At 43.7% G+C, this 27957-nt stretch overlaps 1 pseudogene; it reads left to right on the top strand.

The window, feature by feature from the left end:
- The first annotated feature begins 2098 nt into the window (after window positions 1–2098).
- Window positions 2099–27256, top strand: LOC121574616 (annotated as a pseudogene).
- Window positions 27257–27957: the final 701 nt, after the last annotated feature.

Here is a 27957-nt window from a genome sequence, read left to right as displayed (position 1 = left end):
TATGTGTTAATAACCTGAAGACTACGTTACCCAGCAGGCTATGCGAGAGGGGGAAGTTGAAGTATGCCTTGCATGGCTACACAAGGAGATTGCTAGCTGAAGTATCAGTTTATTAAAAGTAGTTCAACCTACGCCCCGGTTTGTCATTATGTAAAGGAACAAACATAACATGGTGTCAGATTGGTAGTCGCTATGACGAGACAGAGAAAAGAAAGGAGTAACTCTGCAAATTTCCTCCGCGAAAATGTAACATTCTACCACAAGTCAAGTGACGTGAGTAGTGGAAGATGCTAGCTTGCAAGAGTGATGCCAACGAGCCTCAGCAGCGAGAGCGAGGCTGCATTGGAATCTGTTGATGAGCAACCTACCGAAGTAAGAGACATTGAAACTGTACCCGTTTCCCGAGTGTTTCCTGTCATGGATAGGCTTAGTCCTCCTACTCCTATGCAGTTAACAGGCAATCTAGTTGACAATTGGAAACGTTTCAAGCAGAGATTCAATATCTACCTAGCAGCCAGTGGAGCAGGGGGAGATGATGACAAATTGAAAGCTTCTATTTTTCTGCATGTTATTGGAAAGGATGCATTGGACATTTACAATAGCTTTCAGCTAGACAAGGCAAACTTGACATTGACTGTGCTCATGGCTAAATTTGAGGAGTACTTTGTTCCAAGCCAGAACGTCACGTTTGAGAGATACACGTTTTTCTCTCATGATCAGAAACAGGGAGTCAGTTTTGGCCAGTACTTGGCTGAGCTGAACACACTGAGCAAAACATGTGAATTTGAATATCTGAAAGACTCACTAGTGAAAGACAGGATAGTCTGTGGCATACTTGATAATGGACTCAAGGAGAGATTGCTGCGTGAGCAAGATTTAACTTTGGATAAAGCAGTGAATATGTGTGGAGCAGCTGAAACCACCAGAGCACAAGCTAAAGAGCTGGGCAGGGATGAGACGTCAGTGCAATAAAAAGAGAGGAGCAACACACACAACACTTTACAAAACAAAAACAAGCAAAAGAGAAAAATCAAAACACCGGAAAATGTGGAGTTATGCACAAGCCAGAAAATTGCCCTGCATATGGCAAATCGTGTAACAACTGTGGGAAAAAATTATCATTTATCAAAATGCTACAAAGCTGAGGCTACAAAGAAAAATGTTCACACAGTCAAAGAGGAGACTGAAGCATTCTTTGTTGATTCTGTGGAAATATGCAATGCAGTAAAAGCTGAATGGATTGTGCCATTGACTGTGAATGAAACTATAATACCATTCAAGCTCGATACTGGAGCTCAGGTAAACCTGTTGTCGCTGGATGACTACAAAACACTGAAAGTGAAGAGCAAAATACACCCTGTGAAAATCAAGGTTATTGGTTATACTGGGGAGAACGTACCAGTTAAAGGAAGCTGCATAGTAACTTTACAGCACAAAGGAAAACAGTTCAAAGCACAGGTGCTGATCGTGGAAAAGAGTGTACAGCCTATTCTAGGAATCAGTGCATGTGAAAAGATCAATTTGGTGAAAAGAGTGTATGTAGTGACATCACAGACTGAAAATGACCAAGAATCGCTACTGGCTGAGTATGAGGATGTGTTTGAGGGACTCTGATGTTTACCTGGAGAACACAAAATATGTACTGATGACAAAATTACTCCAGTTGTGCATGCGTGCAGAAAAGTTCCATTTGCACTGAGGAAAAAGCTCAAGGAGGAACTCGGACGCGTGGAAAAGATGGATGTCATCACAAAAATGGATGAACCTACGGATTGTGTAGGCTCACAGTTTACTGTGGTGAAAAAGAACGGTGATCTCAGGATATGTCAAGACAAAAGAGATCTCAACAAAGCTATCAAGCGAGAGCATTTCAAGTTGCCAACCAGAGAAAATATAATGTCGCAGTTTGTTGGAGCAAAGTGCTTCAGTAAGCTTGATGCCTCATCATGATTCTGGCAAATTAAGCTAGTTGATGCAAGCTCAAGGCTATGCACATTCAACATACCTGAGGGCAGGTACAGATTTCTTAGTCTACCATATGGGATTCTCTCAGCGCCAGAGGTCTACCACAAGACACATTCCAGGAGTAGAGACCATGATGGACAACATCATCATCTGGTGGTCCTCAAAAGAAGAACACGATGCAAGAGTGAGACAAGTGCTGGACCTGACACGGAAAATCAACCTGAAACTAAACAAGGACAAATGCGAGTTTGGTGTGAGAACACGTACAGTGAGGGAAAAAATGTATTTGATCCCCTGCTGATTTTGTACGTTTGCCCACTGACAAAGAAATGATCAGTCTATAGTTTTAATGGTAGGTTTATTTGAACAGTGAGAGACAGAATAACAACAAAAAAATACAGAAAAACGCATGTAAAAAATGTTATAAATTGATTTGCATTTTAATGAGGGAAATAAGTATTTGACCCCCTCTCAATCAGAAAGATTTCTGGCTCCCAGGTGTCTTTTATACAGGTAACGAGCTGAGATTAGGAGCACACTCTTAAAGGGAGACCAAAGAGCTCTCCAAGGATGTCAGGGACTAGATTGTAGACCTACACAAGGCTGGAATGGGCTACAAGACCATTGCCAAGCAGCTTGGTGAGAAGGTGACAACAGTTGGTGCGATTATTCGCAAATGGAAGAAACACAAAATAACTGTCAATCTCCCTCGGCCTGGGTCTCCATGCAAGATCTCACCTCGTGGAGTTGCAATGATCATGAGAACGGTGAGGAATCAGCCCAGAACTACACGGGAGGATCTTGTCAATGATCTCAAGGCAGCTGGGACCATAGTCACCAAGAAAACAATTGCTAACGCACTACGCCGTGAAGGACTGAAATCCTGCAGCGCCCTCAAGGTCCCCCTGTTCAAGAAAGCACATATACAGGGCTGTCTGAAGTTTGCCAATGAACATCTGAATGATTCAGAGGAGAACTGGGTCAAAGTGTTGTGGTCAGATGAGACCAAAATTGAGCTCTTTGGCATCAACTCAACTCGCCATGTTTGGAGGAGGAGGAATGCTGCCTACATCGTCAAAGATGGAGGTGGAAACATTATGCTTTGGGGGTGTTTTCTGCTAAGGGGACAGGACAACTTCACCGCATCAAAGGGACGATGGACGGGGCCATGTACCGTCAAATCTTGGGTGAGAACCTCCTTCCCTCAGCCAGGGCATTGAAAATGGGTCGTGGATGGGTATTCCAGCATGACAATGACCCAAAACACACGGCCAAGGCAACAAAGGAGTGGCTCAAGAAGAAGCACATTAAGGTCCTGGAGTGGCCTAGCCAGTCTCCAGACCTTAATCCCATAGAAAATCTGTGGAGGGAGCTGAAGGTTCGAGTTGCCAAACGTCAGCCTCAACCTTAATGACTTGGAGAAGATCTGCAAAGAGGAGTGGAACAAAATCCCTCCTGAGATGTGTGCAAACCTGGTGGCCAACTACAAGAAATGTCTGACCTCTGTGATTGCCAACAAGGGTTTTGCCACCAAGTACTAAGTCATGTTTTGCAGAGGGGTCAAATACTTATTTCCCTCATTAAAATGCAAATCAATTAATAACATTTTTGACATGCGTTTTTCTGGATTTCTTTGTTGTTATTCTGTCTCTCACCGTTCAAATAAACCTACCATTAAAATTATAGACTGATCATGTCTTTGTCAGTGGGCAAACATACAAAATCAGCAGGGGATCAAATACTTTTTTCCCTCACTGTACTTTCGTGGGAGGCGTACTTTCAGAAGATGGAGTCAAACCAGACCCGAGGAAAACATCAGCCATCAACAACATGGGCATGATCACCTACCTTGCAAAGTTCATAGCTCAACTGTCAGCACAGTCTGCTCCACTCAGATGTCTTCTGGAACAGAAAAAACGAATGGGAACGGTCCCATGAGCAGGAAAACTGCTTCAAAAACCTAAAGAAGACAATCACGGAAGAGCCAGTGCTCAGGTTCTATGATCCAGAGAAAAGCGCAAGGATTTCTGCAGATGCGTCACAGTTTGGCCTGGGAGCAGTTCTTCTGCAACAGCATGACGACACATGGCAACCCGTTGCTTATGCGTCCAGAGCCTTGACAGTCGCAGAAACAAGGTATGCACAAATAGAGAAAGAACTACTGGCAAGCACATACGCGTGCGAAAGGTTTCACCAATACGTCTACGGACAAGCCTTCGAAGTAGAAACCGACCACAAACCATTGGTGTCAATCATGTCTAAGCCACTGAATGATTGTCCAATGAGAATGTTGATCAGACTGCAAAAGTATAATGTGAAGATGGTCTACACCCCGGGAAAGTTCATGTTCGCCGCCGACACTCTTTCTCGAGCAGTCGACAAGAAAGAGAGCACCGACACACAGAAAAACACTGAGATTCAGGCCTACATCGATTTGATCGTAGCATCACTTCCTGTGTCTTCTGAGAGAATTGCGCAGATCAAAAGAGAGACCGCAGCTGGCCAAACAATGACAGAGTTGAAAAAACAATACTGATAGGATGGCCTGCACAGAAAAACAACTGTCCAAGGAAAATACAGGATTACTGGATGTGCAGAGCAGAGCTCACTGTTGTGGATGACATAGTGTTCAAAGGCAACAAGATTGTCATTCCCATGGCACTACGCAAATAAATGGTAGAGAAAATACACGAGGGCCACTTGGGTGAGGAAAAATGCAAACGACGAGCACGAGAAGTAATTTACTGGCCAAGAATGAACCAGGAAATCAGCCAGACCACTGCTTCATGTGAACTGTGTTTGACCTACAGGCCAAACAGCAAGAAGAACCGCTAATGCCTCATCCAGTACCCAACCGACCCTACTACAAAGTTGGAGTTGACCTTTTTGACTGCAATGGCAAAAGTCACATTGTTGTTACCGACTACTACTCAAACTACCCTGAAGTAGCAACACTGCCAACTACCTCCAGCAAAGCTGTAATCACCTACCTGAAATCAGTCTTCGCAAGACATGGGGTTGTGTCTGAACTGTACTCGGACAATGGACAGTTCTGAATTCTGATCGTTCACTAACGACTGGGTATTCCGACACAACACCTCCAGCCTCAACTACTCAAGGTTAAACGGCTTAGCAGAAAGTTCAGTCAAAATTGTCAAAGGTCTGATGAAAACGGCACATGCTGGAAAGGAGGACTTTCACCTGCACAAATGTTGATGGGACATCGCATCAGAACCAACCTACCCATCCATGAGGACTTGCTAACACCCAGAGGTGCTCACAACGTCAAACTCGCAAAGGAAAAACAGAAAGACAAACAAAAACAGCGACACGACAAAAGTGCAAGACACTTACCTGAACTGAAACCTGGAGATCATGTACGACTCCGAGACATCACTACAGGAACCTGGATGCAGAAAGGGTGCGTGCAGAGAGAAGTTGCACCGTGATCCTATGAGATCCAAACGGAGCATGGATCACAACTGAGATGAAACAGAGTGGATCTAAGGCTTCAGCCATTCACTCAAGGGACTCGGGATCATCAGGAGGATACTGCTGAAGCGTCAAATGCCTTTTCCAATGGACAATTCAGTCAGAACACCCTGACTGACAATTAACGCTGTCCAACTGCTTCAGGAAGCACTTCAGCAGAACGACCAAAAAGGACTGTCAGAGCCCCTGAAAGGCTTATTGAGAATTGCAAAAAAATATATATATACAGTGGGGGAAAAAAGTATTTAGTCAGCCACCAATTGTGCAAGTTCTCCCACTTAAAAAGATGAGAGAGGCCTGTAATTTTCATCATAGGTACACGTCAACTATGACAGACAAATTGAGAGAAAAAAATCCAGAAAATCACATTGTAGGATTTTTTATGAATTTATTTGCAAATTATGGTGGAAAATAAGTATTTGGTCACCTACAAACAAGCAAGATTTCTGGCTCTCACAGACCTGTAACTTCTTCTTTAAGAGGCTCCTCTGTCCTCCACTCGTTACCTGTATTAATGGCACCTGTTTGAACTTGTTATCAGTATAAAATACACCTGTCCACAACCTCAAACAGTCACACTCCAAACTCCACTATGGCCAAGACCAAAGAGCTGTCAAAGGACACCAGAAACAAAATTGTCTTTGGAGGGAGTTGAAAGTCTGTGTTGCCCAGCGACAGCCCCAAAACATCACTGCTCTAGAGGAGATCTGCATGGAGGAATGGGCCAAAATACCAGCAACAGTGTGTGAAAACCTTGTGAAGACTTACAGAAAACGTTTGACCTGTGTCATTGCCAACAAAGGGTATATAACAAAGTATTGAGAAACTTTTGTTATTGACCAAATACTTATTTTCCACCATAATTTGCAAATAAATTCATTAAAAATCCTACAATGTGATTTTCTGGATTTTTTTCCTCATTTTGTCTGTCATAGTTGACGTGTACCTATGATGAAAATTACAGGCCTCTCTCATCTTTTTAAGTGGGAGAACTTGCACAATTGGTGGCTGACTAAATACTTTTTTTCCCCACTGTATATATTTTTTAAAAAGGGGCACCTGGATTGGATGTTTTTGTTTATGTGAAAAGAAATAGAGCCACAATAGACTATTGTTGGACAGAGACTGCATTTAGTTGAGAAAAAAATGGGAAAGAAATGTGTGTTATTGAAAATGGCATGTTATGCAAGTTGAGTAAACAAATGAGATGTGACATGTTTAGTTACAGAGAAAAATTAGTTTTATTTTAAAGGAAGATGTGTTGTTATGTGTTAATAACATGACGACTACGTTACGTTTATCATTGCAATGTGATACAAAAAGAGGGAACGTTGTGCTTTAGGACCATGCGGACGCCTCCAAGCGGTCAGGTAGGCTGTTTGGAGTGTTCAGCCAGCTGGATTTAGGACCCCATGGACATCACATAGCGGGCTGACAGGCTGTGTGAAGGCAAAGCTTCTGGAAGGCTGGCTGGACCAGCATGGGAGAGTTGAGCATAGTTCAGTGTGTATGTGCTGCGTTCTTTCACCGAGTTTTAAAAGCAAGCAGAGCAGAAACAGGCTACTCTTTAGTTGACTGATGTAGCTGGCAAGGTAACGGCTGTTTAACTTAACTGAAAAAAACTAAACTAGCGTTTATTCGCAGTGCTGAGCTAGTATTGTAAGTGACATGTAACGTTAGCTAATGTTTCATCCCCTCTCGACTGAGGTGAATTAGTTAGCTACGCTAGCTAGTAGTTAACACAGCCAGGTCAGCTCTAGCCTCTAGCTATCTGTGTGATAGCGATATGAGGTGGCTATTATTACTGTTTAACATCAGTTGTTTATATGGAAATGTTTTGAAGCCTTTGTTTTGTCCCATTTCAACAGAAGTAAATTAACTTTGCTAGCTTTCGCCAGTTCAGTTGATGTACAATACTGTTAGAGCGAGAGCTGGCCAAAAGTTGGCTAACGGTTACCTCAATTACACGACCTGAATCAAACGATGAAACCATCACCAAAATGATTAAAGATTCATATTCTGGCGTTTTTCAATGCAATGTGAGTTTTATTAGTCAATATGGCAATGTAACGTTATTGATCTGTCAGTTTCCCTAGCTAATTCGCTACTTTTTACACTGACACAGTAATAAACAGCCCTTCCGTTACAGGCTTCACTGTCATGGTGCACAGTAGAGGTCTGCACAGGACCGATTTCTTCATCCCGCTCCCGCCCACATCCATCGGCAGCTTTTCATACCTCACTCCTCCAGCACCCGCTGGCTTTCTGCCCGACTCCCAACCGCTTTCTGTCCGACTCCCACCCGCTACTGCAAGAACTGGTCCCAAACCCAACCGCAGTCCTGCAATGTTATTTTAGGCATTTGTGATGCTGCTCACTTGCCAGCCATGGTCCCAGCAATTTTGCGCCCTATAGGCAATATCAAATGTGCAAAAATAACTTAAGAAATAGTTTAAATTCCCAGAGATTCTCACATGGACCTTATATTAGGCTATCTGTATTACTGGGTTATATCAGCCAATATGCTAGAGGTAGTTTGAAGAGAGCAGAGTAGGAGAGACTTGCACTTTCTCTTGAGCTATTTTTATAGCCTACCTTTTAGGAGTGGGAATATTTTCAGACAGAGAAATATGGGTGATCAATATTTAGGGCTATTTCTATGCAATGTAGTAAACTATTTAGGAAGTACATTATATCTTGGAAAGATAACTTCCCCGTGCTTCTCTGTCCATGCATAGGCTATAGCCTACTCTATTTAATTGAGACCACACGCGCACCTGATCTCGCAGGTATGGCTACTGAACTTGAAGCAGCAATAATGATGACAGCGACACTGGCTACGTTTTGCATAGGCCTGTAGGATATAGCCTACCTTTTAGGGGGACGATTTGCAGGCAGAAATAAATAAATGGGTAATCAATACTTATTGAAAATGAAATCGCAATGCTTGCTCACCATAGTAGCCTAACCTATGTGTGCATAGTGCCTTTTCCTTTTCAATGATGATAAAACATTTAGATTGCACTTCGACTCACGTTGGTTGAGCGCCCTCCACTTCTTTCCATTATCAATAGCCTATTTATTTACAGACACTGTTGTAAACTACAATCTAATCATATTTAAGTTAATTTCATTTTTAAGTTAACTGCCACCTGATTCTCCGCCCATGTATGCAGCCTACTCTATTTCCAACAAACAATCTCACACTCAATTCGTGCAAATATGTAATTTAAAAAATACAAAATACAAAAGAACATCGTAGGAAAATATATACATTTTTGTGCGACTTCATTCATAAGAAAAAATATTTTGGGGGGGTAAACTTCGGAACAATCTTTTGAAAGTTATTGGAGCACTACACTGCCTTTTTTTGTGTCCCACATTTATTTATATATATTTTTAAAAAACGTGTTAACATGCCAGATTGAAGTAAAAAGCTGTTTTTGTCTGTTTTTTTGTGTGGTATAGATGAAGGTATTTGAGTGGGCAATGGGGATACATTTTCGTAATGGGAAATTAATTCATCAATAAATGTGGATCCTCAAAGAACCTTTTGAATAACCTTTTGGGGTTCATTTTTGAACTACCCCCCTATTATTATTATTATTATTATTATTATTTATTATTATATATTTTTAATAATAATACGCATAACAATAAAACAGTATTTTAGTTCTCAGTGTTTATTATGATTTAAGTGGCAAAGCAGAATTAAAAAATCAAAATATGAGGTAAACTCCTGTAGTGTCGAGAAAACGATGCTGAGATGCTGTGAGAACAAGGAATCCGCTGACACTGTACTTTGATTATAAAGGTTTATTATATCAAAGGATTTCAGCGTCAATTTACAGACCTCTGCAGACATCTGGAGAATAACCGGCCCCAATCTCTAATATGTTATTCTCCCCTCCTTTGTCCCAAACCATAGTATATATATCCTATGTAACCTGATATGGGTGTTTTCCCCTACAGACCAATCCCAGGACTCCACCTAACAGACTTCCTCTGTTTTAGGGTGCCCCTATAGAAATTCTCTCCAGATGCTTCCTCAAACTGAGTCAATATCCTCTAAGACAATTTGCAACCGTCAGCAAAGTCATAAATTGTTCAGACACTACACTCCCAGCAGAGCCCCAAGTCCAGTGGGTATATCCTCTGGCGTGTTGATGTTAATGTGTTGATGTTCTCCGTATCCATAGCCAGAATGATTTCGCAGTGAATGGGGATCGAACAGGTTTCCTGTTATATTCATCAGAGGTGTAGGGAGGGTGAAGTCTATGAATCCCCAAAATAGTAATTGTACAGATGATTAACAAAACATGCACATGACAGAATTCCTTGTTTTTTGTGGTGAATGTGAATGAAAAAAACGGTTTTGATAATGGTTTTCATACACATACTTTGTCCATAGTGTAGAGGCCTATGGGATATTCATTGAAGAGGTAAGGGAGGAGGATGGTAAATGTGATCAGCATAACATATCAACACCAATTGACATACAGTGAGGGAAAAAAGTATTTGATCTCCTGCTGATTTTGTACATTTGCCCACTGACAAAGACATGATCAGTCAAAATTTTTTATGGTAGGTTTATTTGAAAAGTGAGAGACAGAATAACAACAACAAAAAACTGAAAAACGCATGTCAAAAATGTTATAAATTGATTTGTATTTTAATGAGGGAAATAAGTATTTGACCCCTCTACAAAACATGACTTAGTATTTGGTGGCAAAACCCTTGTTGACGTTTGTTGTAGTTGGCCACCAGGTTTGCACACATCTCAGGAGGGATTTTGTCCCACTCCTCTTTGCAGATCTTCTCCAAGTCATTAAGGTTTCGAGCCTGACGTTTGGCAACTCGAACCTTCAGCTCCCTCCACATATGTTCTATGGGATTAAGGTCTGGAGACTGGCTAGGCCACTCCAGGACCTTAATGTGCTTCTTCTTGAGCCACTCCTTTGTTGCCTTGGCCGTGTGTTTTCGGTCATTGTCATACTGGAATACCCATCCACGACCCATTTTCAATGCCCTGGCTGAGGGAAGGTTTGACGGTACATGGCCCCGTCCATCGTCTCTTTGATGCGGTGAAGTTGTCCTGTCCCCTTAGCAGAAAACACCCCCAAAGCATAATGTTTCCACCTCCATCTTTGACGGTGGGGATGGTGTTCTTGGGGTCATAGGCAGCATTCTTCCTCCTCCAAACACGGCGAGTTGAGTTGATGCCAAAGAGCTCGATTTTGGTCTCATCTGACCACAACACTTTCACCCAGCTCTCCACTGAATCATTCAGATGTTCATTGGCAAACTTCAGACGGCCCTGTACATGTGCTTTCTTGAGCAGGGGGACCTTGAGGGCGTTGCAGGATTTCAGTCCTTCACGGCGTAGTGTGTTACCAATTGTTTTCTTGGTGACTATGGTCCCAGCTGCCTTGAGATCATTGACAAGATCCTCCCGTGTAGCTCTGGGCTGATTCCTCACCGTTCTCATGATCATTGCAACTCCACGAGGTGAGATCTTGCATGGAGCCCCAGGCCGAGGGAGATTGACAGTTATTTTGTGTTTCTTCCATTTGCGAATAATCGCACCAACTGTTGTCACCTTCTCACCAAGCTGCTTGGCGATGGTCTTGTAGCCCATTCCAGCCTTATGTAGGTCTACAATCTTGTCCCTGACATCCTTGGAGAGCTCTTTGGTCTTGGCCATGGTGGAGAGTTTGGAATTTGATTGATTGCTTCTGTGGACAGGTGTCTTTTATACAGGTAACAAACTGAGATTAGGAGCACTCCCCTTAAGAGTGTGCTCCTAATCTCAGCTCGTTACCTGTATAAAAGACACCTGGGAACCAGAAATCTTTCTGATTGAGAGGGGGTCAAATACTTATTTCCCTCATTAAAATGCAAATCAATTTATAACATTTTTTACATGCGTTTTTCTGGATTTTTTTGTTGTTATTCTGTCTCTCACTGTTCAAATAAACCTACCATTACAATTATAGACTGATCATTTCTTTGTCAGTGGGCAAACTTACAAAATCAGCTGGGGATCAAATACTTTTTTCCCTCACTGTACCTTTGCATGCCTCCTCATCTGTATACCTGCAGACACAGATGCAAAAGTGAGCAGTTCAGTCATCTGCACCCAATACAGCTAGCCTTCAACATATTCCTACATATTCTTACCTCTTTGTTGATTGTTATCCATTGAATTGTGTCCATTTTCTGTTTTTAGAAAGATTTGCACAAAAATGAAAAGATAAAAGGTATCATCATAAAATAATATCAATTTAGATCATACAAGGGACAAACTTTACCTTAAATTGAGGAGATCCTTACATTTTTCAGTTAAGTGCCTGCACCTGCTGTCCTTTCAAATCGAAATGTTTTAGTTGGGCAGTTAGGTTCCTGCAAGAACCCCCACCAACTAAGGAGGTTCCTCGATGAACCCCACCTCCTATGGGGTTCTTGGAAGAACCTTTTGGGGGCCATTTTCAGTGCCAAGAACCCTGTAAGGCTGACCACACTGCTCGCGTTGCGTGCAAAATAAATGTACACATACATGTTACTCAATCATTGCACCCACACTGCTCGCGCGCATTAACGAGCGTCTGCGTAGCCAGAGGCAAAATATAACTTGGTTCTATTTGTGACAGTTGACGCGCTGCAAGTCCCACCTCTCCCATCTCCTCATTGGTTTTTAGGCGCATATACCCCCGTGGGTGATTGAAAGATGAACTGAGGTCCACACTTCAGTCCAGCTGGTGGTGGTAATGCACCTTAATGTTGGTTGCCAACTGCCATATAAAGTCCAAAGAAGAACAAGAATCCTGAAGGAGGAGAGATTACTACAAAGAACTCGGTTTACCCTTTTATCTGTGGATTCATTGTTGGAGTAGAGGACCTTGTGCATTTCAGGTCAAATAACAACCCAATGTTTATATGCCAGGACAAATTAGCTAGAAACAGGTAGCTAGCTGAATTGACATAACTATTTAATGCTTTTCGACCTGTCCCCAAATTAATTTAGTTGGTTCAGAGTTATTTTTGATATTTCAACCTGCGTGTCCTGATCGCGTCTGGTGTAGGTGGACAAAATCAACATGCAAGCGATGGCGCACGCGGACGCAAGTGCACGCCCGGTCTAGTCAGCATGTAAGGTTCTTCAAAGAACTTTGAGGATCTTAGAAGAACCCTTGCTGGTGGAAAGAATGGCGCTGGAGGAGATGGCTGCCGTTTTTTACAGGCTCCTAACCAATTGTGCTATTGTGTGTGTTTTTTTGCTTTACTTGTAACAAATTTTGTACGTAATGTTTCTGCCACCGTCTCTTATGACCAAAAAGAGCTTCTGGATATCAGGACAGCGATTACTCACCTCGTACTGGACGAAGATTTCTTCTTTAACGAGTCGGACGCAAAGGATTTTCTTCAGACACCCGACAAGGCCCAAATCCCCGTCATTCGCATGAGAAAGAGACAGAGATATCGGGGACGTAGGTCTTGGTGCCTTGTAAGGATCCGACGGAGAGTGGGTAATCTGCCTCTAACATCAGTCCTATTAGCCAACGTACAATCATTGGATAACGAAATAGACTAACTACGATCACGGGTATCCAACCAACGGGACATTAAAAACGGTAATATCTTATGTTTAATCGAGTCGTGGCTGACGACATGGATAACATACAGCTGGGGGGATATACGCAGCATTGGCAAGATAGAACAGCTGCCTCCGGTAAGACAAGGGGTGGCGGTCTGTGTATATTTGTAAACAACAGCTGGTGCACGAAATCTAATATTAAGGAAGTTGTAGTGTATTAAGATTATGACTATTCTTAATGGAACCAGAGGGGATGTTTATGTTAGTTCAAAAAATAGCCATTTGTAGGGTGACGCCCCAGGGGAGACAGGTGATTGGACAGCAGAGGGAGCAACCCATATTTTTGCATTGTTTATAAGTATATGCTGGAGGCAGAGGGGGTTAGAGCAGACATTACAATTCGAGGACACTGCTCTCCGGGTGTCATGACATCTGTAAAACTTATGCTGAAAGCTTGTGATATGAATAAACTTATGATCAAGGTTCAGTATGAGCAGACTCCTTTGTTTATCAGCAATGACTAGCAACATTTACTCGATACTACAAAGTCTCAAGGTTTTGCTCGCATGAGTTAGAGTATCTCATGACAAGCTGTAGACCACACTAACATATTTTTCGTTGCTGTCTATCTACCACCACAAACCGATGCTGGCACTAAGACCGCACTCAATGAGCTGTATAAGGCCATAAGTAAACAGCTCATCCAGAGGCGGCGCTCCTAGTGGCCGGGGACTTTAAAGCAGGGAAACTGAAATCCGTTCTACCAGCATGTTAAATGTGCAACCAGAGGGGAAAAAACTGTAGACCACCTTTCCTCCACACACAGAGACGCATACAACACTCTCCCTCGCCCTCCATTTGGCAAATCTGACCATAACTCTATCCACCTAATTCCTGATTACAAGCAAAAACTAACGCAAGAAGTACCAGTGACTTGCTCAGTAAAGAAGTGGTCAGATGAAGCAGATGCTAAGATACAGGAATGTTTTGCTAGCGCAGACTGGAATATGTTCCGGGATTCTTCAGATGGCATTGAGGAGTACACCACATCAGTCACTGGCTTCATCAATAAGTGCATCGATGACGTCGTCCCCACAGTGACCGTACGTACATACCCCAACCAGAAGCCATGGATTACAGGCAATATCAGCACTGATCTAAAGGGTAGGGCTGCCGCTTTCAAGGAGCGGGACTCTAACCCGGATGCTTATAAGAAATCCCGCTATGCCCTCCGACAAACCATCCAACAGGCAAAGTATCAATACAGGACTAAGATCGAATCGTACTACAGCGGCTCCGACACTCGTCGGATGTGGCAGGGCTTGCAAACTATTACAGACTACAAAGGGAAGCACAGCTGCGAGCTGCCCAGTGACACGAGCGTACCAGACAAGTTAAATTACTTCTATGCTCGCTTCGAGGCAAGCAACACTGAAGCATGCATGAGAGCATCAGCTGTTCCCGGACGACTGTGTGATCACGAACTCCATAGCCGATGTGAGTAAGACCTTTAAACAGGTTAACATTCACGAGTCCGCATGGCCAGACGGATTACCAGGACGTGTACTCCGAGCATGCGCTGACCAAGTGTCTTCACTGACATTTTCAAACTGTCCCTGACTGAGTCTGTAATACCAACATGTTTCAAGCAGACCACCATAGTCCCTGTGCCCAAGGACACTAAGGTAACCTGCCTAAATGACTACCGACCCGTAGCACTCACGTCTGTAGCCATAAAGGGCTTTGAAAGGCTGGTCATGGCTCACATCAACACCATTATCCCAGAAACCCTAGACCCACTCCAATTTGCATACCGCCCCCAATAGATCCATAGATGATGCAATCTCTATTGCACTCCACATTGCCCTTTCCCACCTGGACAAAAGGAACACCTATGTGAGAATGCTACACAGCTCAGCGTTCAACACCATAGTGCCCTCAAAGCTCATCACTAAGCTTAGGACCCTGGGACTAAACCCCTACCTCTGCAACTGGATCCTGGACTTCCTGCCGGGCCGCCCCCAGGTGGTAAGTGTAGGTAACAACACATCTGCCACGCTGATCATCAACACCGGGGCCCCTCAGGGGTGCGTGCTCAGTCCTCTCATGTACTCCCTGTTCACCCATGACTGCATGGCCAGGCACGACTCCAACACCATCATTAAGTTTGCCGACGACACAAAAGTGGTAGGCCTGATCACTGACAACGATGAGACAGCCTATAGGGAGGAGGTCAGAGACCTGGCCGTGTGGTGCCAGGATAACAACCTCTCCCTCAACATGATCAAGACAAAGGAGATGATTGTGGACTACAGGAAAAAGAGGACAGAGCATGCCCCCATTCTCATCGACGGGGCTGTAGTGGAGCAGGTTGAGAGCTTCAAGTTCCTTGGTGTCCACATCACCAACAAACTATCATGGTCCAAACACACCAAGACCGTCGTGAAGAGGGCACGACAAAGCTTATTCCTTCCTCAGGAGACTGAAAAGGTTTGGCATGGGTCCTCAGATCCTTATAAAGTTCTACAGCTGTACCATCGATAGCATCCTGACTGGTTGCATCATTGTCTGGTATGGCAACTGCTCGGCCTCCGACCGCAAGGCCCTACAGAGGGTAGTGCGTACGGCCCAGTACATTGGGGCCAAGCTTCCTGCCATCCAGGACCTCTATACCTGGCGGTGTCAGAGGAAGGCCCTAAAAATTGTCAAGGTCTCCAGACACCCTAGTCATAGACTGTTCTCTCTGCTACCGCACGGCAAGCGGTACCGGAGCGCCAAGTCTAGGTCCAAAAGGCTTCTTAACAGCTTCTACCCCCAAGCCATAAGACTCCTGAACATCTAATCAAATGGCTACCCGAACTATTTGCATTGTCCCCCCCCCTCCCCACCCACTCTTTTACGCTGCTGCTACTCTCTGTTTATTATCTATGCATAGTCACTTGAACTCTACCTACATGTATGAAAAATGTATGCACTCACTAACTGTAAGTCGCTCTGGATAAGAGCGTCTGCTAAATGACAACAAAAAAGAGGGAAAAAAAAGAGAGAAAAAATACAAGAAAAAAAATAGTACATATTCCCTCAATTACCTCGACTAACCTGTGCCCCCACACATTGACTCTGTACCTTTACCCCCTATAGCCTTGCTACTATTATTTTACTGCTGCTTTTAATTAATTTTTTATATTTTAGTTATCTATTTTTTACTTAACACTTATTTTTCTTAACTGCATTCTTGGTTAAGGGCTTGGAAGTAAGCATTTCACTGTAAGTTCTACACCTGTTGTATTCGGCGCATGTGACATATAACATTTGATTTGATTTGAACCCCTAATGTTTTGAGTGTATACTTAGAATATTGTAAGAGGCATATGCTAGCATTGTAGGCCTACTGCCTCTGCCCAGAGGCCTACTAGGCTTTCATGGCAATGGCCGTTAGAGCTCACTTTGCCACTTATGAGCCCTTGTTAGAGTCCCTGTTGCAGCTTTCACTTTCTTCCGCTACATTGGTTACACTCCAGACCTCCAGTACGCCTCCAAGGTCCAGTATATCCTGCTCCGGTTCCACGCACTGGGTCACCAGTGCACCTCACCAGTCCTGTACGGCCCGTTCCTGCTCCTTGCACCAGACCTGTGATGCGTGTCTCCAGTCCGGCCCGGCCCGTACCTGCTCCTCGCACCAGACCTGTGGTGCGTGTTCCCAGTCCGGTACGGCCCATGCCTGCTCCCCGCACCAAACCAGTGGTGCGTGTCGCCAGCCCGGTACGCCCCGTACCTGTTCCTCGCACCAGGCCAGTGGTGCGTGTTTCCAGTCCGGTACGGCCCGTGCCTGCTCCCCGCATCAAGCCAGTGGTGCGTGTTGCCAGTCCGGCCCGGCCCATTCCTGCTCCTCGCACCAGACCAGTGGTGCGTGTTCCTAGTCCGGTCCGGCCCGTGCCTGCTCCTCGCACCAGACCAGTGGTGTGTGTCCCCAGTCCGGCCTGGCCCGTTCCTGCTCCTCGCACCAGACTAGTGGTGCGTGTTCCCAGTCCGGCCCGGCCCGTTCCTGTTCCTCGCACCAGACCAGTGGTGCGTGTTCCCAGTCCGGCCCGTCCGTTCCTGCTCCTCGCACCAGGCCAGTGGTGCGTGTTCCCAGTCCGGTACGGCCCGTGCCTGCTCCCCGCACCAAGCCAGTGGTGCGTGTTGCCAGTCCGGCCCGGCCCGTTCCTGCTCCTCGCACCAGACCAGTGGTGCGTGTTCCTAGTCCGGTCCGGCCCGTGCCTGCTCCTCGCACCAGACCAGTGGTGCGTGTGTCCAGTCCGGCACGGCCCGTGCCCGTTCCAGCTGCTCCACTCCGGAGCCAGAGCAGTCCGCTCCACCGGTGCCTGATCCAGCTCCAGTCGGTTGCTCCACTCCGGAGCCAGAGCAGTCCGATCCACCGGTGCCTAGTCCAGCTCCGGTCAGCTGCTCCACTCCGGAGCTAGAGCAGTCCGCTCCACCGGTGCCCAGTCCAGATCCGGTCAGCGGCTCCATTCCGGAGCCAGAGTAGTCCGTTCCACCGGGGTCCAGTCCAGCTCCGGTCAGCAGCTCCACTCCGGAGCCAGAGCAGTCCGCTCCACCGGGGTCTAGTCCAGCTCCGGTCAGCAGCTCCACTCCGGAGCCAGAGCAGTCCGCTCCACCGGTGCATAGTCCAGCTCCGGTCAGCAGCTCCACTCTGGAGCCAGAGTAGTCCGCTCCACCGGTGCCCAGTCCAGCTCCGGTCAGCGGCTCCAGTCCAGACCCAGACGTCAGCCCCGTTCCAGGTTCGGGGTCTCCCACACCAGGGCCCAGACAGGGCTTGGTGCATCGTGGGAGGAAGGAGAGGGGAAGCAGCGCGCCGAGGTCCAGACCTGACCAGGGGCGCAACGCGGAGGCTGAGAGAATGTGGTCGTCACGCCCGGAGCCGGATCCGCCTCCGAGGCGGAATGCCCACCCGGACCCTACCCTGTTATGTCAGGTTTGTGCGATCGGAGTCCGCACCTTTGGGGGGGGGGGTACTGTCACACCCTGACTTATGGGACTCTAGTATGTTGAGTCAGGGTGTGGAGATCTAGGTTGTATATTCTATGTTTAGTTCTAGTTGTTCTACTTCTATGTTTGGCCGGGTGTGATTCCCAATCAGAGGCATCTGTCGCTCGTTGTCTCTGATTGGGGATCATACTTTAGTAGCCTGTTTGTTATCATTAGTTGTGGGATCTTGTTCCGTGTAGAGGCTTGTACTGTGTTTAGCCTGAGGACTTCACGTTACGTTGTTTTGTTGTTTTTGTTAGTGTGTTTATCTTTATAATAAACATGTATGCATTTCACGCTGCGCCTTGGTCTGACCCGTCCTTCAACGAACGTGACATCTACGGCCTAGAATCAAGGCCTTTCCCAGTCATGAAGGACGAAGCTAGGCCCCTCTTGGTTCTCATTGGTGAAGACTGAACTCAAGTTAGGGGTTATATGTCAGACTCTCCTATACCACTTTGCCCAACATGTTATACCCCAGAGGCTGTAAAGAAACCCTTTTTAAGGTGATATAACTTGTATCATTATTATGGGGCTGTAAAACCCATAGCCAAATATCTTCAGACTGAGCATTTCTCACTGGATATTGCTGCTGACATTGAACATAGCTTAGGGTTAGGGTATTTCATTCACTCCAGACTCTCCTATGCCACTATACCTAACATCTTATACCCCATAGGTTGTAAATAAACTATTTTTTTTAGGTGCTATAACTTGTATCATTATTATAGTGCTGTGAAACCCATAGCCGAATGGCTTCAGACTGAGCAATTCTCACCATTTTTTTACGGAGAGCAATTTCCATTTTATAACAGGTAGTGTCCATTTATTTACAGTAGTGTGTTGATTAATTATTGCTTTCTTCAGTGGATATGTATAAAAATGCCAAATATACCAAACGCTAAATCAAGCAGAAATGTATGACTATTTAACCATGTTAATCATTACTGAAACATGCAAACTACAAACATTTAACCAGTTAAAGATAATGAATACATGACAACTAGATACAAATATTTTATTAAAAATAATTCATACAAAAGTCAAGAGTGTGTGTGTGTATGTGTCTAAGTGTTTGTGTGCGTGTGTGTGAATTATGGTGTGTATTATAATTTCCCATTATGAAAATGTATCCCCATTCCCCAATCAAATACCTTCATCGATACCACAAAAAAAGAATTCATAGACTTCGACATAGCCTTGTCTGAAATGCATTATGAAAGAAAATAGTGTAATGTAGGCTCCACAAAATATGAAGAAAATGGTGTAGGCCTACTGTTGCCTACACGAAAAAAGGGCCTTTATGACTACAAGTGCACCAGTATCCCAAAGTATTAAGCGAAAACAAGCATAGAAAACAGTATCGGCATTAATAAACAACAAAACAATGTAAGGATATTATAATATTATAATTATTTCGGTGACAACCTGGTTGATCAACAATATTGGGCTGTTAACACATTTTTTTAAAAATATATAAATAAATGTGGGACACAAAAAAAAAGGCAGTGTAGAACACCATTGCCCATCATGAATTGCTCTAATAACTTTAAAAAGATTGTTCCGAAGTTTGCCCCTAAAAATTTATTTTCCTATGAATGAAGTCGCACAAAATCTGCTGAAATACTATACTTTTTGTACATATTTGCACGAATTGAGTTTGAGATTGTGTTGCCATTTCAATGAGACCACACATACTAGGCGCACTTGAACTCTAATGCCAAACTAGGAGAGGTAGGCTATATAGTTAAAGCAGCTAATTCTGAGTGTGTGAATAATGCAAAAAATATTTGCTTTTAATACAATATGTAGGCAGAAAGCAGAAAGAGGACAGTTTCCAAATAATCTTTGGGACAACAAAAATATTTGCATCCCAAAGTAATCTGTCTGACCAACCGCAGCATGAAAAATGCAGACCGCGCCGCAATGATCTCTGTCTGGACCCGCAGGTCCAGCAGGCATCCCGCGGGAATGCAGCCCTCTAGTGTACAGTCAGTACGCAACACTGCTCATCATGTCTTAGCAGGATCAGATGGTGATAGGGTCAGACAGCCAGAGATGACCATTCTATGGAGCTCAGGTGAATTTTGTAGTATATTAACAATATCAGTGAATGATACAAAGTTCCATCTTGAATTGATGGGTAGACCTACAGTAGCTACAGGACAGCAGATTAAGCTTAAAGCTACAGTCTGGGATCTGGGAATAATGGTAATTTCAATTATTGAATCATTGATTCTATTCTTGGATAATATAATGTATAAATTATTTGTCATGCCTCATCTTAGGAGGATCAGATGGCGACAGGGGTCTCAGCAGGGTCAGGCAGCCAGGGAAGACCAGTCTGTGACGGAGCTAAGGTGAATTTTTGCAGAAACAACACTTTATTCTCTCTGTGCAGTAAACACTTGAAAAGCCAGATGCTATTTTAAGGCAGTCTGACAAACCTCCAAAGTTGATTTCCAAACTGTATCAAGGGTTGATAGAGGCTTTTCCTGATGACACAAAACATGTCAAACAAAAATGTGAGGAAGACCTGGTAGAAGCTATTGATGATGATCATGAATATATACAGACATGTTAGAATGCCCAGTCATGTTCATATAATCTCAGACATAAATTACTGCAGTTTAAGACCATCCATATAACGTACTATATTCCAGTGAAACTGAATTACATGCACTCAGAAATGTCATTCCTCTGCTGGAGATGTAAAACACCAAAGGTGACATATTTGCATATGTTATGGTCTTGTGTAGACTGGCTGAATTCTGGCAAAGAGTATGTTCTTTTATCTCAGCATGTCTACAGATTCTCCCTTCTCCCTGTTTTTGTTTGCTTGGAAATGTTGATACTGGAGACTGTTATCTGAAGAAACTGTGTAACCAGGCATTTATAGCAGCTAAGAAATGCATTTCCATTAATTGGAAGGTTGGTTATCCTCCCACAATGTCAAGTTATGTATCACTAGGTTTGATTTATGACAAGATTAAGGGTATACTGGGCAACTTTCATAAGGTCTGGATGCCTTATATGGAATACAGTATGACTAATGGAGTCTGTTTTGAAAATATGCCCACGTCAAGGGAGATACAGTGGGGAGAACAAGTATTTGATACACTGGCGATTTTGCAGGTTTTCCTACTTACAAAGCATGTAGAGGTCTGTAATGTTTTATCATATGTACACTTCAACTGTGAGAGATGGAATCTAAAACAAAAATCCAGAAAATCACATTGTATGATTTTTAAGTAATTAATTTGCATTTTATTGCATGACATAAGTATTTGATCACCTACCAACCAGTAAGAATTCCGTCTCTCACAGACCTGTTAGTTTTTCTTTAAGAAGCCCTCCTGTTCTCCACTCATTACCTGTATTAACTGCACCTGTTTGAACTTGTTACCTGTATAAAAGACACCTGTCCACACACTCAATCAAACAGACTCCAACCTCTCCACAATGGCCAAGACCAGAGAGCTGTGTATGGACATCAGGGATACAATTGTAGACCTGCACAAGGCTGGGATGGGCTACAGGACAATAGGCAAGCAGCTTGGTGAGAAGGCAACAACTGTTGGCGCAATTATTAGAAAATGGAAGAAGTTCAAGATGACGGTCAATCACCCTCGGTCTGGGGCTCCATGCAAGATCTCACCTCGTGGGCATTTTTGCTTACTTTTTTATTCTAAATAGAAACAGCATATTGGATTGTGTAAAAAAGGCAGGAAATTAGCTTTAGATGCCCAAACAAATTCTGGGGGAGGACCCCCAAATCCCCCGCCAGGTTATGTCCCGACCACTTCTAAAAACAAAATGGCGCCCCTGATAAAAATACATCAATAACAAATGGGTTACAAAAGATGACACATTGGAAACACATTTGTGAACAGTATGTTCAAACTGGGTCTAACTAATACAAATTAAATCATAAATATGTAGTAGCTACCAATGCCATCCCCAGAGTACTATACCTAACATGACTGGAAGACTGACTACAGGGAGGCGCTTTCATGGATGCTGGAACCTCAATGGCTTGGTAAGCTTTCTATATAAGGATCATTGCTTGTCCATGATGAAGATCATTCTGCTTGTTACTCTGGGGGTTACCCTGTTCTGTCAGGGGTACAGCAGTAAGTATGGGACAAAGGATAATCTAGATAATAATAATTTGTACATTTAATTAGTATCACTTGAAATTAAATGTAATATACCTGTTCAAATATAATAGAACTTTGTAAGTATAATTGAAAGTACATCACATGGGTTAAGGGTAGGCCTATTATTTTGCCAATGTATGATCTATTCACAGATCTCTTCCCTTTGAGTAATATAACTTTTTTATTTTACTTCCTCTGTGAGTTTATCTCATGTAGATCAATATCATTCATCAGTGTGTAACAATTTGCACTGTGTGTGTATCCAGACACCCTGGACACCAGTGAGGGTCGCTGTTGCTGGGCAGACCCAAACAAAACCTGTCAGTGTAACACAGCCTGTGAGCGCTATGGAGACTGTTGCTCTGACTATGAAAGCCTCTGCAAAGGTGAGTGACAGTAAGCAACTCAGTCAGTACAGGTGTTTTTATGATGGTAAAAACTGTCCTGAAATGTGTAATTGAATTATCAATAAAATAGGCAGTTAATAGGGAGTGTCCAACCCTATTCTAAGCACTTCACCTTGTTAGTCAGTTAGTAAGAATAGTTTATCATCTGTTAGAAAAGTATTGCTTTGTTTATTGGCTCTAAGCCTAGTTAAATTGTATACGCTATGAACTCCACCAAAATAGCCAAAAGCTTAGCACATCATCGTATTTTCATGTCAACAGAAGCAGGGTGTAAACTGTTCTTTCTTGTTCCTTTTCTCCAGCTTGCTCCACATCCTGAAAGGGCCGCTGTGACGAGAAGTACAACTCTCAGAACAAGTGCCACTGCAACTCCAAGTGCTCCCAGTATGACAACTGCTGCAGTGACTATGCAGCCCTCTTTAATGGTGAGAGGGTACCGTGGCATTCTGATCTGGAGGCATGCAAACAAAACCATGTCCCTGAAACATATCACACAGTCTACTACACCTAGGCACAGTTAATTATTAATCTGTTATCAGTTTGAGCTGCCCTTTTTTCCATCCTAGGCAAGTAGCCACAACTCCTGGTGAAATTCACATAGTGGTCGAGGTCGATCACAGTGCACCATACAGATACTCCTGCATCATATGTGAAAGAGTCCTTACTACACAACCTTTGTGAACAAAATCAAAATGAACATATCGGCTCAATATTAGACCAGTCAGCTATTCACCTTGCTGTGGGCCACAGTGGCAGGATGGCTCACCAGTGGTTGAATCAGGGTGCATTTGCACACACTGTATATATATTTTCTGTTGTATTTCTGACTTTATGTTTTTTTTACCCCATATGTAACTCTGTGTTGTTTTTATTGCACTACTTTGCTTTATCTTGGCCAGGTCGCAGTTGTAAATGAGAACCTGTTCTCAACTGGCTTACCTGGTTAAATAAAGGTGAAATAAAAAATTAAAAAATTAAAAATCAGTCTTTTTACAGCAGGAGAACGCATGTGTGTGTTTGGCCAGTAGGGGTCATTCTTGTCCAATGTAAATTGTCACTCATCATGCACATCACACCAATCTTCAATAGGCACCATACGTGAAACACAGGACTCTGCAGTTCATGCCACTTTTAGACATTAATGTTAAAATGTAATATTACGCTAAAACATAATAATTATGACTTAGCACCCGCTCCAGGATTGTCCTGCCAGGGCCGCTGTGGGGAGAAATACAACTCTCAGAATAAGTGCCACTGCAACACCAAGTGTGGAGCGACTACACCTCCCTCTGTGGAAGTGGGTTAACTGTTACTCAAATGTTACACCAAATGTCTTACAACCCATGTAATGTATTTGTCCTGTAGTACATTATAATGATTTAATGACCCACAACAACATTGAAATGACCTATGAAATGTTAAAACAATGCCATTACTTCTCTGTGCTACATTTTACATTTACATTTTAGTCATTTAGCAGACGCTCTTATCCAGAGCGACTTACAGTTAGTGCAACAGTACAATGATTGTTAATGTAAGCTGTTCCCCATGTTTCTGATACTGTATGTTCTATGGGTGGTAGTCTATTTTAGGTTCTATGGGTTCTATGTGTGTTAGGCTATTATAGGTTCTATGGGTTCTATGGGTGGCAGTCCCTGAAATAAAGTGTTCCTTCTCTGTGTCTGTTAGGCTCTGGTGGTGGAGATGGAGGCAGTGACATCACTGATGCTGAGATCCAGTCTGTCTGAGGCTCTGTACGCTCTGGACTCCAACAAGCTCTCTGCGTCAGAGCTAATCATTTACTCCCAGGCCAGAGTGCCTGACTCCCAGCCCAGCTCCCAGAACAACCTTTGTTCTCTTATTCCTCTTCCTCTGTCTCTTTCTCCCTCCCTATATCTTCATCCCTCTTTCTGTCACTGTCCAACCTCCCCCTTCTTTTTGCCCCTTGCTCTATCTCTTTCTCTCTCTCTGACCTATATCCTGACTGTGTTGTCTTCCATCCAAGCTGTTCCAGTTCCTGGACGAGGCATCTCTGTTCTCTAAGCAGTCATATGCTGCCTTCATGGCCCTGCTGGACAACTACGCGAGAAACACGGGCACCACAGAGGACTTTACCACCCAGCAGCTGGCTGAGCAGGACACCTTCCTCAGGGAGACCATGTCCGACTGAGCTGGGCAGAGAGCTCCCTCTTCACCAAGGGTATTTACAGTGCCTAATGAAAGTCTACACACCCCTTGCACAGTCTTCACATTTTGCTACCGATGTACACAACCTACTCCACATTTCCAAAGTCAAAGAGAAATTAGAGAACATTTTCCTAATTAATAAGAAATAACAAAACTAAAATGTCTTGATTGTGTATGTCTTCACACCCCAGAGTTAATACTTGGTGGAAGCACCTTTGGCAGCCATTAAAGCTGTAAAACACTTTGAATAAGATTATATCAACTTCGCACAACTGTTAGGGCAACATACAGTGCATTCGGAAATTATTCAGACCCCTTGACTTTTTCCAAATTTTGTTGAGTTACAGCCTTAATCTAAAATGGATTCGATCGTTTTTTCCCCTCATCAATCTTCACACAATACCCCATAATGACAAAGCAAAAACAGGTTTTTAGACATTTTAGAAATTTTAAAAAACGGAAATATCAAATTTACATAAGTATTCAGACCCTTTGCTATGAGACTCGAAATTGAGCTCAGGTGCATCCTGTTTCCATTGCTCATCCTTGAGATGTGTCTGTAACTTGATTGGAGTCCACCTGTGGTAAATTCAATTCATTGGAAATGATTTGGAAAGGCACACACCTATCTATATAAGGTCCCACAGTTGACAGTGCATGTCAGAGCAAAAACCAAGCCATGAGGTCGAAGGAACTGTCCGTAGAACACCGAGACAGGATTGTGTCAAAGGCACAGATCTGGGGAAGGGTACCAAAAAATGTCTGCATTATTGAAGGTCCCCAAGAACACAGTGGCCTCCATCATTCTTAAATGGAAGAAGTTTGGAACCACCAAGACTCTTCCTAGAGCTGGCCGCTCGGCCAAACTGAGCAATCGGGGAAGAAGGGCCTTGGTCAGGGAGGTGACCAAGAACCCGATGGTCATGCTGACAGAGCTCCAGAGTTCCTCTGTGGAGATGGGAGAACCTTCCAGAAGGACAACCATCTCTGCAGCACTCCACCAATCAGGCCTTTATGGTAGAGTGATCAGACAGAAGCCACTCCTCAGTAAAAGGCACATGACAGCCCGCTTGGAGTTTGCCAAAAGGCACCTAAAGGACTCTTAGACCATGTGAAACAAGATTCTCTGGTCTGATGAAACCAAGATTGAACTCTGTGGCGTGAATGCCAAGCGTCACGTCTGGAGGAAACCTGGCACCATCCATACAGTGAAGCATGGTGGTTGCAGCATCATGCTGTGGTGATGTTTTTCTGCGGCAGGGACTGGGAGACTAGTCAAGATCGAGGGCAAGATGAACGGAGCAAAGTACAAAGAGATCCTTGATGAAAACCTGCTCAAGAGCACTAAGGTCCTCATACTGGGGCGAAGGTTCCTCTTCCAACAGGACCACGACCCTAAGCACACAGCCAAGACAACGCAGGAGTGGCTTCGGGACAAGTCTCTGAATGTCCTTGAGTTGCCCAGCCAGAGCTCAAGGCTGTAATCGCTGCCAAAGGTGCTTCAGCAAAGTACTGAGTAAAGCATCTGAATACTTATGTAAATGTGATATTTCCGGGTTTAAAAATAAATAAATGTGCAAACATTTCTAAAAACCTGTTTTTGCTTTGTCATTATGGGTTATTGTGTGTAGATTGTTGAGGAAAAAACAATTTAATCCATTTTAGAATAAGGCTGTAACGTAAAAAAAATGTGGAAAAAGTCACAGGGTCTGAATACTTTCCGACTGCATTGTTTTTGTCAAAATTGCTCAAGCTCAGTAAATTTGGTTGGGAGTCATTGATGGACAGCGATATTCAAACCTTGTCTCTGATTTACAAGCTGATTTAAGTCAGATTGGACCATTCAGGAACACTGAACACCTACCCTGATGTTCTGGGAATGCAGTTTATGTGGGATGGCTACTTCAAGCAGGTTGGTTCTGCCATCATTGGCTGCAGTTCTGAGTTCGACTTGGCCATCTATAGTCTTTGCTACATCACCAGTCCAGGGAGACAGTGAGCACTCTGTGTGTGTGCTTGTTGCCATTGAGTGTTATGTTTCATCTGGTTTTCTGTGTCCAGGTGTAAACTGAGCCTGGGAGGAAAGCAACTGGTGATCCAGACCTACACCTGGGACAACTCTTCATATGGGAATGGGAAAAAGTACATTGGCCCCGCCTTCCCTGCCACACCCTAGAACTGAAGCACAGAGCAGCCACTCAGCATTCCATAAGCTAGCAACAGTCTGCCAATCACATCCCGCATCATACTCAACAATGTCCAATCTTAGTCCTGATACATAGGAGCATTTCATTATTTATATTTGTAAATGGGTAAATTTTTTGGTAAATGGGACAATTAATGTATGAATGTTTTGCGCTCACTATAAATGTAGCTAGGTGTAAAACTCAGTTGGAATAAAGCGAAGGTGACATGCCATTCAATGTTGGGGCTCAAACCATTTCTGCTCATGACTATTTGTACAATTGTGATTATTTTAGGTAACAATGTAGTGATTTCTCAAAGAATGGAGGTGATGATTCTAATAAATCAGGTGAGCCCAGTAAGAGGTTTAGGTTGTAATGTTTTACAATCACAGTGGTCAAAACTTGTCCATTAAATGACCAAGAATAGTGCATTAGCTCTCCACTCCTGAAAATAAAACAAGTCCAACACCAAACAGTTAGGGCTCTATTCAATCTGTATCGCAGACATTCAGCATTAGAGCGTGATTTAAATTTAAAGGCACATTTCCAGCATCAGCGGAGACTGCATTTACAGTAAACACTGTATATGTCTGCTCAATCGGAAATTACCTTGACATTTCTATTGCGCAATCTATAGCTTCAGCAATACAGATTGAGTAGAGTCCTTAGTCAAGCAATGAAGAAATCTGCAGGGTATGAGAATCCCATGCACTCCTGAGGGCATGATCAAACTATGCCCAACGGGGCTGAAAATTGGCATTTACACGCTCCTAGAACGGGCACATGGTGACACCCCACCACGAAGAGCATGTGTGCATCTGACACAATCGCTTACTGTCTTACCCCCTAAAAAAAAGTAAGTAAAAAAATAAGCAGTCTCCTGCACCCCTCACCAACAAACGAATGTAAACGAATAGAAACAAAAACACATTTAGCGG

This window comes from Coregonus clupeaformis, chromosome 10 (genome assembly GCF_020615455.1).
Source record: "Coregonus clupeaformis isolate EN_2021a chromosome 10, ASM2061545v1, whole genome shotgun sequence".
NCBI classification, from domain to species: Eukaryota; Metazoa; Chordata; class Actinopteri; order Salmoniformes; family Salmonidae; genus Coregonus; species Coregonus clupeaformis.
This window is presented reverse-complemented; position numbering and strand designations above follow the sequence as displayed.